At 42.3% G+C, this 19,768-nt stretch overlaps 1 pseudogene; it reads left to right on the top strand.

Moving 5' to 3' along the window:
* The first annotated feature begins 19,030 nt into the window (after positions 1–19,030).
* On the top strand, positions 19,031–19,466 carry LOC109489744 (annotated as a pseudogene).
* Positions 19,467–19,768: the final 302 nt, after the last annotated feature.

Genomic DNA, 19,768 nt, shown 5'->3' with positions numbered 1-19,768 from the left:
ATTAGATTCTGGCTCATCTTCCCACATTATTATTGCAAGTCACATCATTTTCCCTTCTCAGTTGCCAAGTCCTATCAATTTTCCCTTTCCAGTTCTTTCACATCCATACTCTTCTATCAGTTTCCTCTTGCACTGCCCTGGTTGGCCTTTGTTACCTCTTACTTGGACTATTATAGTAGCCTCCTAAATAGGGTTGTCAGATTTAATAAATAAAAATACAAGACACCCAATTAAATATGAATTTTAGATAAACTACAAATTCTTTTTTAGTATGTCCCATATATTTCCCAAATATTGCATGGGACACACTTATACTTTAAATATATTTGTTGCTTATCTGAAATTTAAGTTTAATTGGGCATCCTGTATTTTTTCTGGCAATCCTACACCTAACTCATGTTTTTATCCTCTGCTTGTCCGAATCTCCCCCTTAAATATTTCTACCTATATCTAAAAAATATACTTCTGATCATATCATACCATCATTTCATTTTTCAGGCAAAAGGAATTCATTGATGATTTTAAAATACAAGAACCCTACCCTAGCATTCAAGGTTATAACAATATCCTCTTAAAATCACATTTTGGTATTTTAACTTAATTTTTCTCAGTTGAATTTACACTATTCACTGACCCCATAACTCCATGTTTTCCTGTCCCCTTATCTTGTCAGTATAGTCCAACTTCTAGAATACTTTTTTATCCTTAAAGTTTCATATCAGAAACAAAGAGTAATAATACCTATACAGAAAGCACTGAATAAATGTTTTTTTATATTGTAATTGTATAATACTTCAAAAAAAGAAAGTGGATGAGATTTTTTAAAAGTAGAGCAAAATATTGATCCAATTCTCATTGCACATTTGCTATTTCAAATCCAAAAGCTCCAATCTGGAGAAAGATAAAATTATTCTATAATAAATATAAAAGTTATTACAGAAACTAACTCACAATGCTAAATCCTTGACACATGAGAAATCAATTAGAGTTGTCTAGAATGGAAAAACTTAAAAATGAACCACATGAACCTATATGTTAGTGAAATGAAAGCGCCCCACCCATACCCATGCTGCTCCAAAAACAAACTGAAGTTGTTTTTCTACTTTCTATCCTTGAATCTTAATTTGTCCTTTCTATTTATATTGTGGAGCCATTCTGAAATTCTGAGAATTTGTCCTTTATTCCAAAATTTGGGTATTTAGCTCGAACTCATATTAAATACATATTTTAATTTTCTAGGTGTGCTAAGAACAATAAATAAAACCTCAAATATCCCAAGTAAATTTTGTTGTAAGTTTATACACACACCAAAAAAAGCCATCATGATCCCAGCTTTTATATTACATTTCAATGAGTTATACTACTAAGTAGGGCAGGTATGAGTTAATATTTTTTTTAAGATTTTATTTATTTATTTGAGAAAGAGAGAGTGCGCACAGAGGGAGAGGGAGAAGCAGACCCTTGATGAGCAGGGGGCCGAATGTGGGCTGGATCCCAGGACCCTGGGATCATGACCTGAGCCAAAATCAAGTCAGATGCTTAATCGACTAACCCACCCAGGTGACCCTAGAAGTTAATATTCTTAATGGTCTTTTTTAAACACTAGTAACAACAGTGCTTGCAGTATGCTTTTTCCCCCCTTAAATATCACCTTCCATGGAAATTTAACCTGAGAAAAGAGATTGGCTTCTGAGAAATGACATAAAGCAACTTACAGTATATGAGTTCAGTGACTCAAGATGGTGAAGTAGAAACAACCTACTTCTCCCTGGTCTCTCATTTTGCCAGTTTACACATTTCCAAGTACTCTACATAGACATTTTCCAACCTGGTTCCTTCTACAATCTTCTGAAAATAGCTTTCCCACTTTGAAAATAAATTGCTTTCCTGTTAAGAATACCAGATGCTAATCCTAATGGAATCCTGGCCTCCTTGAAGTGCTCCGAGAGAATGAAGCATGGACATGGCTGGGGGTGTGACCCCAAACAACTGGGAAATGACTCCAGTTCTCACAGTCCCCACAATAATGAATGGATGAGCCAGCACCTTTCCCTCCTAGTGTTGCTGAGTGGGCCTCCAGGAAGTGAAACGTCTCCACCAACACCAAACCCCAAACCAATAAGAGGAGCAGCATTTCGGGCCTTAATCATACCCCACTCAGCTCTATGGAAACATGACTGCTGGCTTGCAAAGAAGCCAGAAATAACACTTCCTCTACTGGTTCAGGCAAGAGCGGAGAGACACCTTGAAAGGTTCCTGGGTTCATGCTTCCCTACCTAGAACTACATCTTATTTACCAAGTATTTTGGAGGACTGTACTTTTGGATGGGAAAGGGGAAGAGAGCAAAGACCAGAACTATGAGCTCCATCATTTCCATCACTGTCTCCAGCATGGACACTGTGCCTGGCTCACAGTAAGAGCTCAGCCAGTGGGTGCTGGAGCTGGCTCCCAACTTCCCAGGAGACCCGGCTGTTAGCATTGCTTCACAGCTCCCTGATGAGTGACACCATGTTGGTAGTTCAAAATTAGCCACCATGGGAGTATGTACACCACGGAAATTGCAAATGCTTCAAGTCCTCCTCCTCTCCTCCCCCAGAGAGCCAGTTGTTAAACATTTATCAGCCCACCACTGGGCTCAGTTAATGTTTATTGTTGAAAGTTATGGAACACTTATTATATTCCAAATGCCATCTCACTTGATCATCACAATGTTAAAGGTGGAAATAATAAGCAGATAAGAGTGTAAAGTAGCTATGACATCTGTCATTCCTTTGAGTGCCAGTGTTCACTATAATTGCCTTCATTTTGCTATATAGGTGAAGAAGCTGTGGCTCATGTGATTAAGTAGATTGTCCAAGGTCATCCAGCCAATATGGGGTATATCTGGAACTTGAACCAAGGCTGGCTGAAACAAAAGCTTCTGTGCTCTCTGTCACACACCACTGCCTGATCAGGGAAAACCCCAACAGGGCATTGAATTACAGTCTATAGAGATTTTACATGAATAATAAGAAAGTTAAACTTTGGTCAGCTTAGTTGTTGGAAGCAATACTGCCTTGCCCTTAGAACCTGACCCATCTCAGGGGACCCCTACATTTTAAAATGCCTTCCTTGAGTTCCCTTCCAATACCTGGGAACACCCAGAATCAGTAGCTCCAGGCAGGAGCCCGAACAGGGAATTTTGTTGACCCCAGTTCCTGTTTCTCCCTTTGGGGATGTTCATCAACCTACTGACATAGGACGTGGACCACATGACACAAAGAGCTCTGGGAACGTGCCCATGTGGTAGTCCTCGGCCCCATGGTCAGTCCCCCCTCCAAGAGGGCAGCCTGACAAATGGATCATTCTTGCTGGCTGGTGGAGTATTTCTTTCATGGGTTCATGCAACCCTGGGCCCCTAGAATGGGGGGATGAGTTCACTGCTTTAGGACCACTAGCAATCCTTGTGTTAAGGCAGAAAGATGGCCCCAAAGATATTCACACTCCAGTCCCTGGAACCTCTAAATTTGTTGTGTTACATGGCAAAAGGGACTACACAGACGTAATTAAGGTACAGACCTTAAACAGGGAAATTTGCCTATATTATCTAAGTGGGCCCAATCTAATCACATGAGCCCTTAAAAGCAGAGAACTTCCTCCATCTGAAAGCAGAAGAGAAATGAAACAGAAGTAAAAATCAGAGAGATTCAAAGCATGAGAAGGACTCAACCTGCTGTTGTTGGCTTTGAAAATGGGTGAAAGAAGGGGCACATGGGTGGCGCAGTCTGTTTATCACTGGACTCTTGGTTTTAGCTCAGGTCATGATCTCAGTGTCCTGGGATCGAGCCTCGTGTCAGGCTCCACACTTAACATGGAGTCTGCCTAAGATTCTTTCTCCCTCACCCTCTTCCCCTCCAGCTCGTGCTCTCTCAATGGATAAAAGAAGGCCATGAGCCAAGGAATGTGGGTAGCCCCTAGACGCACAGAATGACACCTGGCCAACAGCCAGCAAGGAAATGGAACTTCATTCCTATAGTCACATGCAACTGACTTTTGTCAGCAATCTGAATGAGCTTATAAACAGATTCATCCCAGAGGCTCCAGAAAGGAATATGGCCCTGCCCACACCTTGACTTTGGCCTTGGAAATCTGGAACACAACCAGCTGAGCCATGTGTGCCCAGATTTCTGACACATATGACTGTAAGATAATAGAGGAGTGTTAAGTTGCTAAATACGTGCTAATTTGTTATGGCAGCAATAGAGAAAGAACACAGACCACCACCAGCTGACCTTAGAGTTGGAGCCACATGTGCACAAGCTCTGTCCATGTTCTGGAAGCACTGAGGGAAGTAGGAGTGGAAGCAGATGTGCTTTATCCTGTACAACCCCACCACTCTTGCTCCTACCACCAAAGGGCGCTTCCAAGTGATATCTTCCCCTGTTTCCAATTGGCCTGGTGATGTCACGCTTTCCTGGGTCAGTGTCAAGCTATGCCTGACATGGGACACACATTCCTTACATAAATGAAAGCACTCTTCTCAATCTGCCCATGAGAACTTTCCCTCTCCTCTCAGTTTGCACAGTGTGTGGAAGACAGATGCACTCATCACTGAATATCATATTCTAGGAATGCAGTGATAATGACCTAAAAAGTTCAAAAGTTCAAAAGAGGGTGTGATTGGAAGACACGCTGTTCTACCTGATTCTATAAAATTCTGACCAAAACCAAAACCTTTTAAGCTCTCTGGGCCTCAGTTTTCTTATTTCTCAAGTAGGGGAAAGAATTAGATCTGCTTCATAAAATAGGGTTGTTAGAGGGATTATTAAATGAGGTAATAAATGTAATAAATAATAAGCACAACGCTTAGTATGTTATAGGGTTTTAGTAAATGGTTATAGACTGAATTAAATAACTGGCTAATTAATTAAACAATGATGTAAGTTAAATATCTAAAATGAGTAATTTTCGTCTACCTCTTTCTTCTACCTTCTACCTCTCCCTTGATCAAGACTTGCTATTGTCAGTGGGAAGGTGGAAATCATATTAGAACAATTCCCAATTCACTTGCTGCAACAATGTTGGCCTATATTGAACTGTCTAAAGTAACTGGACCAACATCAGCAGGGTCTATGCAGGGAGGGTGCTCTCTGGAGAGTAAAATGGCTTGTCCAACACCATTTGGGACGCTCCATTCCCTGGCTTCTCACTCTTCCCGCCCTATCTCTCTCTCCTTTTCTCACCATTACGCCACATGCCCTGCACTCTGAGACTGCACCTCTCAGAGGTAAGACTGTAAGAGTGAACTGAAACAAACTGAAAATCTTCAGTGCCAAAGTGACACAGTACAAGTCAAGTGAGATATGACACCTTTTTTTCCCTCTAAGTAAAAGTGGCCCATTTGACTCTATTTCTGATTTCTTATAAAATCCAAGGAGAAGTTGCCTCAATTGAGTTAAGGAAAACCAGATTATTCCCACAGGGGTTTTAAGGACTGAAGCTCTCCAATTTAGAAGTTTCCAGAAACATACCTCCCATGTACAAATTAGAGGTCTCCATGAATGGAAAATACCTGTAACCCTTTCCAATCCAATACCATTGCACACCAATAATGTAGGGCTCAAAAAAGGGAAAAAGAAAAAGTAAAACTCCCTTAAAGAAAATATTTAGATGAAGCTGAAAGTTCCTGGTATAGCAAACTTTAAACAATTACATTTGAAATCATTCTCCCAGTAACAAAGGTAAGGGAAAACTGCTATCTCCCTGCTCTCATGGTTACTATTGGCAGGTATTGTTTTGTTTTGTTTTTTAATAATCTGTGTAGAGCAGGGTTTTTATCCTCCTTCAGGGTGGTGGGGGGAGGGTAGTATAGTTTAATTTAGTTCATATCGTGGACAGTTGTCATTTTTTCTGGCTGCCTACCGTTTGAATGTCCTGCCTGTATTTGAAGAGTTGCTTTTCTTACGAGTTCCATGGGAGGCAGGGCCCATTTGCTACTCTAACAACGGAAAAGCTGGCTGCGGCCTTTCCAGGCATCTGTTCAGGTAAGTCACGGATCTAGCATCCACCCATCAGAAACACCCTCTCTGGAGTGTGAATCAGGTGCTTAGCGACACAGAGAAGCAGTATGGGTATGAGAAGAAAGGGAAGAAGAAAGAGGGGGTAAACAGAAGGGGGAATGAACCATGAGAGACTATGGACTCTGGGAAACAAACTGAGGGCTTCGGAGGGGAGGGGTGTGGGGGAATGGGATAGGCCGGCGATGGGTATTAAGGAGGGCACGTATTGCATGGAGCACCGGGTGTTATATGCAAGTAATGAATCATGGAACACTACATCAAAAACTAGGGATGTATTGTATGGTGACTAACATAATAAAAAATTATTATCAAAAAAAAAAAAAAGAAGAAGAAGAAGAAGGAGTAACTCGGAGACCCTCTCTGGATGTGGGGCTGCTTGCAGCAGGATGATGTTTCCATGGCAGCAGTTTCCAGGGCAGCCGCTGTGCAGGAGACAGAGTTCAGCTCCTGGCCAGGGCAGGGGCAATGGCGGCCTCCCCAGAGCACCGTGTAATGGCCACAGCAGCTCCACACCTAGCCAGCTCTCCCACTCCACCAGGAACCCTACCAGCCACCTGATGCCATTTTAACCAGTGAGGTAAAATCAGCTGGTGTCTATATGGCCTACAACCAAGACAGAATCTCTGACAGACCGAGCGCTGAAGGGGAAAATAGAGATTCAGAAAGCTGGAGCCGGGCTGTCCCCACCTCTGGGGAGTCTTAGGCCTGAAGCGATCTCTCCTCTTCAGACCCACCACCAGGGAGCTGGCCGCCTGTGGGGGGGCTTTTAATCTCAGCTCACAGAGCTACATGTTCAGTGGAGCATGAAAGGAAAGAGATCAAAGCAATGAACGGTACTGTGTTGCACGGGGAGCTGTCATGAGACAGGAAGCAATAGGCATCCATGAACTGTGAATATTTAAAACCACAAATTAAAAATCTGTGCTCCCTTGGGTCTTCTTGCATCTGTTTTAAATAAGACTCCCAATTTGTTAAGGTAACTCCAGAGGTATTCAAATAAGTGGTTCAGACTATTTTCTTTAAAAAAAAAATGAATTCAACAAAATTTTAGCAAGGATGTATTCTATATAGAGTACCAAATGAGGTTTGTCAAGGATTTTGAAATAAATCAGATTGTAGACTTTAACAGCCTTTCATTTACAGAAATACCATGTTAGATGCTCATACAGCACTCCAATTAATTCCAAGTGTTACATCCTTTTGATACTTCCTATAATAAATACGTTTCCTTAGCAAAATAATCTTGTTTTTAAAAAATGTTTCTAAAATGCATGAAAAGAGTTTATTCTCCTACATAGATAAAATATATTTATGCACTCTTGTATACACTTACACAATAAAATCCCACAGACGCGCTTGGGAAAATCCAGTAGTCTGGATATAGAAAAATCTTCATCTGGCCCATAGATTGCAAACTTTCACGAACAGATACATGTTGGACATTATAGTATAATATGGAATATATTTGATCTTTACCCCCAGTTCCTGACACAGAGCTTCTAAACCCTTGGAATTTCCTGAGTAATAGAAGTGTCTTTTGTTATTCATAATGACCCCCTTTCAATCACACCTGAGTTTATGCTAATAAAGTGACTTAAGATAAGACCCTTAGCCAGCCTCAGGATGGAGCGCCTCACCAAAAAGAGGAAGTGATCAGTGGATTGAAACATTCAGCCCCACCCACTGACCTTGATGGAAAGGAGAGAAGTACTGGAAATTGGGTTATAAAAACTCTTTTTTTAAGATTTATTTATTTCTTTTAGAGAGTGGTGGGGGGCAGAGGGAAAGGGAGAGAGAGTCTTAAGCAGACTCCATGCTGAGCCCAACTCAGGGCTCAATCTCATGTCCTCAGATCACGACCTGAGCCAGAAGCAAGAGACAGAGGCTTAACCAACTGCGCCACCCAGGCACCCCCAGGTTATAAAAACTCTGGAACTAGAAGATTGGGAGAGCTTCTGGGTTGGTAAATACATCGAAGTGCTGGGAAAATTGAGCGCCCCAAGAGGGCATGGAATCCGTGCCACACACCCCCTCATAACTTGCCATATGTATCTCTTCCATTTTGCTATTTCTTGGTTGTATGCTTTATAATAAACCAGTAAACGTAGGTAAAGTTTTCCTGAGTTTCGTGAGCCATTCTTGCAAACTGCCAAACCTCAGGAGTGTGGTCATAAGAACTCATGATGTATAGCTGGTTGATCAGTAGTACAGGTGACCTGGCATTCGCAATGGGTGTCTGATGTGAGGGCAGTCCTTTAACTTGCTGGATCTGATCCTAACTCCAGGTAGATAATGTCAGAGTTGAGTTGAATTGTTGGACACCCAGGTGTTGTCAGGGAATTGGTTGATGTCAGAGAAAATACCCCAGAGACATCCATGACCTCACCCTGAGAAAGACTTGGTCACTAGGGCCTTAAGAGACATGGCCTATAAATGCCCCAGCAGAGGAATGTCTTCTTTTCCAGGATCCAGTTTATTCTGCTGTTCCTTCGTCAATGGAAAAAGTTAAATGCAAACTCACCCAGAAGCCACAGACCAATAAATCATAGTCTAGTTCTTGAGAGCGAGGAAATGATTTTGTCTGCTTGGGCTGCCATAACAGAATGCCATAGGCTGGGTGCCTTACGCGAAAGAAAATTATTTTCTCACAGTCTTGGGGACCGGAAGGGTTGGTATCTGCTGAGGGCTCTCTTCTTGGGTTGCAGACAGCCACCTTCTTACCAAGTCCTCACATGTGTTTCCTCTGTGCACAAGCAGAAAGCTATGGATGTAATTTTTCCAATTCTTTCCTGCACTCTGGGAAATGGCTTTTCTCAATTCATTGACAGAGAAAAGTTCTTTCTCCCTTCCTGAGTCTGGTGGTCTTGTCATGCTCCAGTTAGAGGCCTTTCTGCATGGTCACTAACCTACTCCACCCTTGGGAGCAGGAGTAGAAACAACTCCACTCCCCCCCCCAACTTCTCCCTACAGGATCAGAAAACAGGGGCCTGACCCATTGCTGTGCTGGGAAAATGGCACCCACAACATTCTCTCCCCCATCCTTACCATGAGTTAGTGATTGGGTTCATTCGGTTATCTTTTGCTTGGTTTCTAAAATAAACCTCCAAAGAAAACTTAATAACGGAACACGTACAAGTTCGCTGCCATTCTTCCCTCCTGATCCCTCCAGGTCCCTCTTATTGGAGAACAGGGATACAGACAGGGCGTCCCACCTGCAATACAGAAGACAAATGTTGGACCTGTAACCCTACAAGTGTGATGTTAGTTCCAAAGGAGAAGTAGGAACGCAGTGTGAGGCAGGTGCAAGGGGACCAGGCAAGGCCTCCTTCAGGAAGTGACTGGTAACCTGAAATCTACGGGATGAAGAAGACTTACCAGGATAAGGAATGTTTCAAGCAGAAGAGGCAGCAGCTGCAAAAGCCTCTAGTGATAGAGAACATGGTTCTTTCCAGAAACTAAAAGAGACCACCAGTATGGTCGGACCAGGGACAGGCCGAGGGAGCTTAGCACAGAAACAAACAGGTGTCATAGACATGGAGACTGAGTGGAAAAAAGCTTCTAATGAGACAACCTCATGAGAAACCAGTTTCTCTTTCTATGGGAGGCCCTCTTGAACTGCAGATACAGAAGACAGGTGGCCTTCTCCTCCTTTCCTGTGACTCTCACTTCCTCTAAAATCCAGAACCCACCTCATCCCCTCCAGACAGTCCTCCTGATTTCCCTTCACAGAATCTGAGGGTTCCTTTGTCCTAAGCAGCAGCCTTCCCTATGCCAGTTGGCACTAAGAATAAAACATGGGACAATAGAAAGCAGAAATGGCTCCGTCTCCTGGCGCAGCCCCTTTTCCAGTAAACTGTGGGAAGATGCAAGCCTCACAGGATTTTTTAAAATGTCGTCTTAGTCATTTAATGTAAAGGAAAGGATTCCCTAGCTATTAGAAGCGTATCACCAAATGGAATCCAAGCATCCAGGTCCTTCTTCTTGCAAGTCTGCATCTCAAGGCAAATTTTTCCCTGGTTACAAAGACAGGATTCTTGATAGTCACAAAAAGTATCAAATCTACCCAAAACAAAACAAGTAAACCAAAACATGAAAAAAGGCTTTCACAAAAATAAAACCAACCACATTGTATCTGAAGGTATCACAGCAGCTTGCGGTCCTCAAATTGCAAGGAAACATACTGACCCATAGATGGCGCAAGGCGACTGCTAAATAAATACCTAGTTCCAGATGACATCATAGAATCGGTCAGTTCTGGCAAACAGGCTGCCTCAAGGCTGGACAGCCTCCAGTCCATCCCCCATCTTGGCTACAACCACGGACAGGCTGTGTCGCTTCTTTCTCTATCCCGTTGGAGAATCATGAAGAAAGACTCAGATTTCACCATTTTCTTCAAGAACTCTTTCTGGTACTTTAATTTCAATGCTGTATAGAAATTAGCCCAAATTCCTCGGACTCTGCTGCCCTTCATCCTACCCACATTCCCAGTGGGCAGATACTAGCCTGGTCCCCTACACAGAAACTCCAGCTCTTCCTCATGTCTATGCCTGTTCTCAAACCTCCTCCATGTTTTCCACAACCTCCCTTGGGATTATGCCAAGCCTGGTCACAAACACCAAATCCATCTGGACAATGACAGTTGTAGCTGAAGGGCTACTTTACGTTGTTAATTTAAGTGTTTGTATTTGTTTAGTGATAATAATTTATAAAGTCCTATCTTTGCCTCAGTAAATCTTCACAATGATGCAATGAAAATAGTTGTCTCGGGTTTGGAGGTGAGAAACAAATTTAAGAGGCCAAGGAGCGCCTGGGTGACACAGTCAGTTGAGTGTCTGACTCTTGATTTCGGCTCAGGTCATGGTCTCAGGGTCCTGGGATGGAGCCCACATCAGGTTCCACGCTCAGCAGGGATTCTGCTTGAGATTCTTTCTCTCCTTCTCCTTCTGCCCTTCCCCACCACCACACCCCTCTCTCTCACATAAATTAATTAGTTTAAAAAAGAGGCCAAGTGGTTAGCATTCTCCAGGCTTGTAAGATCAAACCAAAGATTATGAAAAGTGACTTTTTCAACTCATCTGGGTGTGTCTCTCCATGCTTTGTTCATGTGTGTCCTCCTAATTTTGTTCTTTTTTTTTTTTCCAGTTACCAGCACTATAAATACTGATCCACAGTTAGTTTGCTGATAACTATTATGGTTTACAGAATTTACACTTACTGGGTATAATCATAATGTCAATACTGCTAGCACTACCCCACTTACAGAGCCCTTCCAGAGTTCAGGCATCTTTCTAAAGCACTTCTTAATTGTGTGAACTCAGGTGACCCTCACAACGATCGTATGACAAGTAAAACACTGTTATGAATCCTTGATTTATAGATGAGGAGGCTGAGGCACAGAGAAATTAAATAATTTCCATGAAGATCACACAACAAATAGATTGTAGAGCTGGGATCTGAACACAAGCCATCTAACTTCAGGGCAATATTGTTACCCACTCTGCTAGTGCACACTGAGAACTATTACTGGATCACAGAATAACTAAGTTCGTCTTCCCTCTCCTTGATACATTTGTGACAGGTTGGCTTGAGATCGAGGGTAGGGGTGGAGATCGCTCCTGCCTGGAACCTCTTGGTGTGGTGTTCAGAAGTCCACACTGGTCAAGGGAATCTAGTATAAACCCAGTAAGGCCCCCCACAGGCACTTCGTGAGGCTTCGTGGGGGCAGAGCTAGGGAAAGTTAGTGGAGCTGTCATTTCCAAGAGGAGAGTAACTTAGCCTTTTTATGTGTTACCCATTTCTGTGATGGAGACGACTCCCTTCAGCTCTCGTCAGCATGCGCTACTCAGAGCTCGCCTCCTCGGAGGGACACTACTCAGTGACAGCCTCAGTCTGTTGGATCCAGAGTAGGAGGTCCTCTCTATCAGAATGTCCACGTGTGGTATCAACAACTCCAAGTTTGTAAAAACTAAATAAAATACAAAATGTAAAGTGCATTTTCTGGCTCCTTAAAAAGTTCCACATGGGATTACCACATGATCCAGCAAGTCCTAGGTACATTGAAAGAATCGAGGAATTGAAAGCAGGAACTCAAACAGATACCTGTCCACCAGCGTTCATAGCAGCATGACTAAAATAGCCAAGTGCTAGAAGCAACCTGCAATGGTCTCAGTGCTTGCGTCTCCCTAACATGTGGAAGTCCCGACGTTCAAAGTGATGATGTTAAGAGATGGGGAAAAATCATCACTGAAACAATAAAACATGATGACCGCGATTCAGATAAGGGTGACCATGTGACTTACTACCCTGTGCAATGAGATTTAGGTTCCGTTATTGAGTGCAGCTTCTGGGAAAATTCATTAAAAGGTAGCGATGGGGAATGCTGATTCATCTGGCATGCTCCCTTTTACCTTTGACCCTTTCTTCCTTCTTCCAGCATAGAACATGGGCGTGATGGCTAACATTCCACAGCCATCTAGAAACTACAAGGTAGAAGTCAGCACTGGGGAAGCAGAGCAGAAAGCAGTCCGACACACCACTGGCATTATGGAACTGCTACACCTTTTGTGGAATGCTTCTCTCTGGACTCTATGCCACCTGAGAGAAAAGAGAACTCATCTCTGGTTTCAGCCAGTGTTTAAACTACATGCTGCTGAACACAAATCCTAACTGATTCAGCACCTTACCCTCTATTCTTGTTATTACTGCTATTGGTTTTATTACCAAGAAAGGGGTGCCCAGGCCCGGGTTGGTTTGACAATGTCAGCAATACTTGGGGGACTGGAGATGTTGGAAAATGAGTTACCCACAGACCCAGGTGATATTCACTTGAAGCTGCAGGATTCAGGAGAACAGCCCTGCCAGTCCCACTGCCACAGATGCCATCATAAAAAAATAGAGACATCATCGCCTGTCCCCTGGGGCAGCCACGTTGATTGATGTACTTCTCCCTCAGCTCAAGTATGAAGAGTTTTCTGCTCCACAGAGTAGAAAGGACTGGTAGCATCTGGCATCTTTTCCTTGCTAGATTTAAAGGGAAGCTGAGTGGCACCTGGGTGGCTGTCCATTAAGCCTCTGACTCTTGACTTCAGCTCAGGTCATGATCTCAGGGTCATGAGATTGAGCCCCATGTGGGGCTCCATGTACAGCGGGGAGTCTGCTTGAGATTCTCTTCCTCTCTCTCTGCCACCCCCTCCCCTGTGTTTGTGCACTTTTTTTTTTATGTTATGTTAGTCACCATACAGTACATCATTTGCTTTTGATGTAGTGTTCCATGATTCATTGTTTGCGTATAACACCCAGTGCTCCATGCAATACATGCCCTCCTTAATACCCATCACCGGCCTATCCCAATCCCCCACCCCCCTCCCTCTGAAGCCCTCAGTTTGCTTCCCAGAGTCCATAGTCTCTCATGGTTCGTCTCCCCCTCTGATTCCACCTCCCCCCATTTTTCCCTTCTTCTCCTAACATCCTCCATGCTATTCCTTATGTTCCACATATAAGTGAAACTATCTGATAATTGTCTTTCTCTGCTTGACTTATTTCACTTAGCATAATCTCCTCTAGTTCCACGTGCTCTTTCTCTCTTTCTCTCCAAAATAAATAAATAAATCTTTTTAAAAATAAATACATAAATATTAAAGCTGAGGTTTTCTCTAACTGCATTTCACAACTTACATAATGACAAATCCCAGGATAGACTGGCTGGCTCATCTCTGGGTGACTTATTCTGACACCTCGTAGTTCCTTGACTCTGCGTCATTGACCTTCACCTGCACACCACTCCAGGCCAACAACTTCCTGGTGTGGCCACGCCCTGGACTCTGGCAGGAATGGAACCACTACACCGGAATCTTGATACCTGGCATTTCATTGTCCAACTGCCCCTCCCTCTTCTCCTCCCTATTCCTGTACTTCTGCTCTTTGGCCTCATTATGATGGTCCATCCCATGGGTGTGTACATGGGTTCAAGGAAATTGAGCATTCTCTATCAATATTTTAGATGCACATGCCCTTTGGCCAAGCAATGCTATTCCTAAGAATTCATCCTATGGATCACTGGAGTGTGCTCAATAATACACGTGTATAAGAATAATTATCTCAGAACAAAGAAAAACTTAAAATAGAACTTACCAACAAAAGGCTCATTAAGTAAATCCATCCATAAAAATTGAATGCTATGCAGTTATTTTAAAAATTGAGGCAAATCTATATGCAATAATAGGAAAGGTTCCCCCAAGATACACTTGTAAAAGAGGCAGAGTATAGTATACGCTACCACTTATATGGGGTAATTTATGGAAAAATAAATGATATGTATATTAACTGTACTTAGTTTGCATATATAATACCTATGCCTATAATATAAATATGTGTATATAATATCTACACCTGTAATACATACACACACAGTACCTACCGTACTATCTCTAAAAGGATATACAGGACACTAGCAACAGTAGAAGACAGAGCTGGATGGTGAGAACAGATTTACTTTTCACTGCATATTCTTTCATACTTGGATTTTATTCTGTGCACCAACATCACCGATTTAAAATAATTTTCCAAAAAGATGTTCATCCAACTGTCCCCTTGCTCTCCTAGGCTCCTTCCAGGTTTGCTACCTCTCTGACCCAACCAAAAATCTATGGTCCGTGTGTAGCAGACACTCCTGATGTCTGAAATCCCCTCAGGGGAGATAACTGAGATGTATTTCCACACTGGCTCCCAGAGTCCCCCATCAGGATGAAGCTCCCGTTGTCTGCATTGCACACCCTTTATCGTCATCTTTCCCTCCCCTGTCACACTCCCTGCCAGCAATTTTCCTACAATTGTCTCCCAATAAACTGCTTGCTCTCAAATATCTGCCCCAGGGTCTCCCTTCAGGGATCCCAAACAAAGATGCAGCCATTTCAACCACACTTTCTTTAAGACTATGGGGCAAAATGGGGCAGTGCCCCTGAGAAAAATCGCTGAACCATGCTGATTGATCTTCCCCCCAATTTGGTATTTACAACCTCAAGCTGACTCTTCAGCCCTGTCAAAAATTCCTCATCAGTTCCTGTCTCCTTTCCCAGAAGCAACATCTTCAAACTATTATTATTAATGAGTTCCACTTACCCCCATTCCCCGCTTCAGGGTCCCTACCTACTTCCCTGAAAAAAACAGAAGCAAAGGCAGTGAACTCCTGGTGATTTCTATATCTGTCTTAAGTATTTCATGTGTGTTTATTTATTCTCTGATGGATAAGTTTTCCTTTGGGGCTTTCCTTTGCATTGAGTACAGAATGACTGTAGAACCAGACAAGGTAGGTCTGCCATTGTGACCAGTCTTGTGACCTTGGGCAATTGACTCAGTCTCTCTCCTCTGTAATAAAGAGATAGAAACCGTACCTGCTTCATATGATAGATCGAGGAGTAAATGAGTTAATACATGTAAAGCACATAGATCAGAGCCTGAAACATTGTAAGTACTAAACAAATTTATTGTTCCAAATGTTCTACAATGAACCCCTGTCACTTCTGAAATCAGAAAAAAAAAAGAGTATTACTGTATATTTATATGTTTGTTCCTATTTCTGTTTACCAGTTCTTACCTCCTGCCTCCTTTCTTGGAAAACCAGAGGCCTCTATTTCCGCATGCTAACTGCTCCACCTGTTCTCACTAACCCAGCCTCTAACTTACCATCTAAGACCTTGACCTTCTGTTGTCCCCTCTTCTCACTTGTATCATCATTCTCTCCTTTTCCATTGAATCAGCCTTAAATAGGCTCAAACTGTTCTCATCCAGAAAAATAAAAAACCGCTTCCTTCCACCCCGCTGTCATATGAAGTTAACTCTTTCCTGTCCGTGGCTCTTAGCTTTCTCGCCTCATCTTGCCCACTAAAATCAGACTTGCCCCCTGCCATTCTAATAAGCTCCTCTAACAGTGGCTACTGACCTCACAATTACCAAACTGACATTCTTTTTTAAAGTTCTCTTCTACTGGACTTCTTTCCACAGCATTTGACAATGTCATTACCACCACCCTCTACTGATTAATTCATTGTGGTTTATTGAGCAGTAACCATAGTGTTGTATTATGTACAGTTTTAGGTGCCAGGAATACAGTGATAAAGAGGATTGTGTTAGGTTGTGTTTCTCCAGGAAGCAGACCCAGAGACAAGAGTTCACTGTAAATAGTTTATTTGGGGAGAGATTCTAGAAACACTGGTAGGGGAGTAAGGAAGTAAACAGAGAGGGAGGAAGCCAATATAGGTATATTCATGAGCAGTAAGGATAATTTGGCTAAGTCCTGCTTTGGACCTTTCAGAGACAGCAGAAAGCAAACTTCAGCACTGTCCCTGACAGGGGAGAGAGGAAACTGGGGTATTCTTTCCCCTCTCATCTGTCAGTAACTTCTGGCATCTCCAGCCTGCCTCACTAGAGGACCAGCATGCTTGAGGAAGCCTCAGACAGAACATTGCAGAGGCTTGCAGTGAGAAGCTGCTGGTATCTATGGCAACAGGAGAGATGTCAGGGGCACCAGCAGAGTCTGCTCCAAAGACAGGCAAGGTTCCTGTTCTGTGGAGTTTCCAGAGACAAATAACAAAATATGAACAAAAAATGAACGATGTAATTTCAGATAAAGACAAATGCCGTGAAGAAAATGAACCCATGCAATGTGATGACCACTGGGTATGGGCATTGTGGGTTGGATTATGTCTCTTCAGATGTTGGCGTCCTAACCCCCAGTACCTCAGAGTGTGACTTTATTTAGAAAGAGTCCTTACAGAGGTAATCAAGTTGAAGATCATGAGGATGGCAATCCAATATGATGGGGTTCTTATAAAAATGGGAAATTTGGACAGAGAAATTCACATAGAGGGAGATGATGTGATGAGACACAGGAAAAAGACAGCCATGTACAAGGCAAGAAAAGGTTAGGTCAGATTCTCCTCCACAGCCCTCAGAAGGAACCAACCATGACAGCACCTTCATTTTAGACTTCTAACCTCCAGAGGGTGAGACAATAAATTTTTTTGTATAAGCCACCTGGTCTGTGATACTTTGTTATGGAGGCCCTATTTGGAAGTAATATTTAAACTGAGGCTTAACAGAGGGTAAGAGCCAGTTTGCATAGGTCTGGGGCAGAGCAATTTGGACAAAAGAATAAGCAAAGACAATGGCCCAGAGAGAGCATGGACTTGGTATGTTCAAAGAACAGAGAAAAGGCCATTGGCTGGATTTAATAAGCAGTAGTAGGAGAATGTGCAGGATGCAGTTGGAGTGCTGGACAGGGACCAAATGTGGGTCCACTTAGGTCATGATAAAGTTTCAATTTTAGTCAAAGTGCAATGAGAAACTGCTGGGTGATTTTAATCAGGGGAATGACAGGATCTTATTTGTGCTTTTGTAAAAGTGTTCTTCTATCTGCTAGTGGGAGTGTGGTCTAGGTAGGAGAACCAGATCAGAAGCAGGGAAGCCACTCAGAAGGCTGTTACAGTTGTCCAGGGGAAGATGTGTTAGTGTCTTGGAGTCATGGGGTGCCTATGGAAGGAAAAGTGAAGAAATTCATATATAATTAGAAGCTGAATTGATAAGACCTGCTGATGGGAGGAGGTGGGAGGTAATCAGAAAGGTACCTGTTTGCTTACTTGAGCAGCTGGGTGGATGGTGAGCTATTTAGGGAGAAGACAAGGTTGGGGTGAGAAGAGAGGAGAATCTCTCTTCCTTTAGCTTTCAGAATACTGCCCTCTCTTGCTTTTCTCCAACTCTCTGACTCTTCTTTTTGTGTTTCTTCTTGGCTCCTCTTTCTCAATCCACAGAAATGTTGGCCTTTCACGTTCCGATCTCTTTGCTCCTCATACCCACCTTGGTTGATTTCATCCGTTCCCAAGACTACTGGTACCACCTCTATGCCAATTGCTACCAATTGCACATGTTCAGCTCAACCTCTCTCCAGAGTTTTCAGAATTGCACATTCAACTGCCTTGTAGATCTCACACCTGGAAATTCAAACTAATGTGTCCACACCTTTCTAAGCCCATCCATGCAGCCTCACCCTCAAATCTACTCATCCAGGTGGATTCTCTAGCTCAGCCAATGGCTCCACCATCCACCTGAACTCTCTTATTCTCATCTTCTCCCCCTTCCACCACGCATTCTTCCCCAAAACCCATGATTACTAAATGTGGTTATGAGAACTATTACTGTAGAGAAGAAGAAAAGGAAAGAATTAAGAACTAGGATTTTAAACAGTGTTCATGGTTTATCTAGAATTAAAAATCCTGTTTTCAAGACAGTATTCTAAGGTTATGTGAAGTATTATAAGGTTATCTGAAATATTTCATGATTGAGATATTTGCTTGATGAAAATATAAATTTACTAGAGGAGAGTAGTGGGAAAAATTCCTAGACCAGAAATTAGGCACCAAACATTTAAGTATAGATATTGTCACTAATTTACTTGTTCTTGGCTAATAAGTCATTTACTGCATTTTTGTCTGAGTTTTCTAATCTGTCAAATGGCTATGAAAATTAATACCATCCTTATGCAACTCACAGGGATGTTTCAACACAAAGGAAAGATTATTATCATTAAAAGTGTCAGGGAGGAAGCATAATCAAATAGAATATTAAAAGAATAATCCTTCATGACCAAGTAGGGTTCAACCTCAGAAGTAAAACAGTTTAATATTTGGGTATCTATTAATATTCCTCACTACATTAACAGATGGAAGAAAAGAAGTCATACAATTATTGAGAAAGATGCCCAGAAACAATTGGAAAAATTCAACATTAATTTACGATTAAAAAAAAACTTAGGAAGTTAAGCAACTTTTCTTTTAATTTTTGGCTGGCTAGTTACATTTACTATGTGTTTCTCATAAATATAGTTTTAGAGTAAAGAGTTTCAAAAGCCCTTGCTTTCGAAAAAAAATGCTTTCCTCTCTTCCCTTCTGAGGACATTGCTAAAGCACCAAAGGCCAAAATGAAGTTCAGTCTCTTTATGACTTCTGCCCGGAGGAAGAAACATAAAAGTCATTTCAACGCACCTTCCCACATTAGCAGGAAGATTATGCTTTCCCTTCTTTTCAAAGAGCTGAGACAGAAGTACAATGTTCGATCCGTGCCCATCTGAAAGGATGACGTACAGGCTGTGTGAGGGCACTACAAAGGTCAGCAAATGGGCAAATTAGTCCAGGTTTACAGGAAGAAATACGCCATCTACATTGAACAAGTAGAGAGAGAGAAGGCAGATGGCACAACTGTCCATGTGGGCATTCACCCTAACAAGATTGTTATCACTAGACTAAAACTGGGCAAAGACCACACAAAATATCCTTAAATGTAAAGGCAAATCTCACCAAGTGGGAAAGGAAAAGGGCAAATACAAGGAAGAAACAATTGAGTACATGCAGGAATAAAGTCATCTTATATATGCTTAAACTGTTAAAATGGGGAAAAAAAAGCTTTTCAATTAAAAAAAAAACACCCAACAAGCATGAAAGAATAGAATTTGAAGTAGAATTTCATTATTTGAAATCATCTTAAAGATTTATACTTGTTGCATTATTTTCCTTTTACAGATATTATGGGTCACAGCCTTGATTTACTGATACACAGTCTTAAATCAGAAATGCAGTCTCCAATAATAACTGCGTGAAAGAACACCTGCTCTGGGAGTATGGGTGGGCTCAACAGTATAGAAGCAGAGGCACAAGATGAA

The sequence above is a fragment of the Ailuropoda melanoleuca genome, chromosome 2 (genome assembly GCF_002007445.2).
Source record: "Ailuropoda melanoleuca isolate Jingjing chromosome 2, ASM200744v2, whole genome shotgun sequence".
Taxonomy (NCBI): Eukaryota; Metazoa; Chordata; class Mammalia; order Carnivora; family Ursidae; genus Ailuropoda; species Ailuropoda melanoleuca.
Note: the sequence above shows the minus strand (reverse complement) of the source record. Positions and strands in the feature narration are given on the sequence as shown.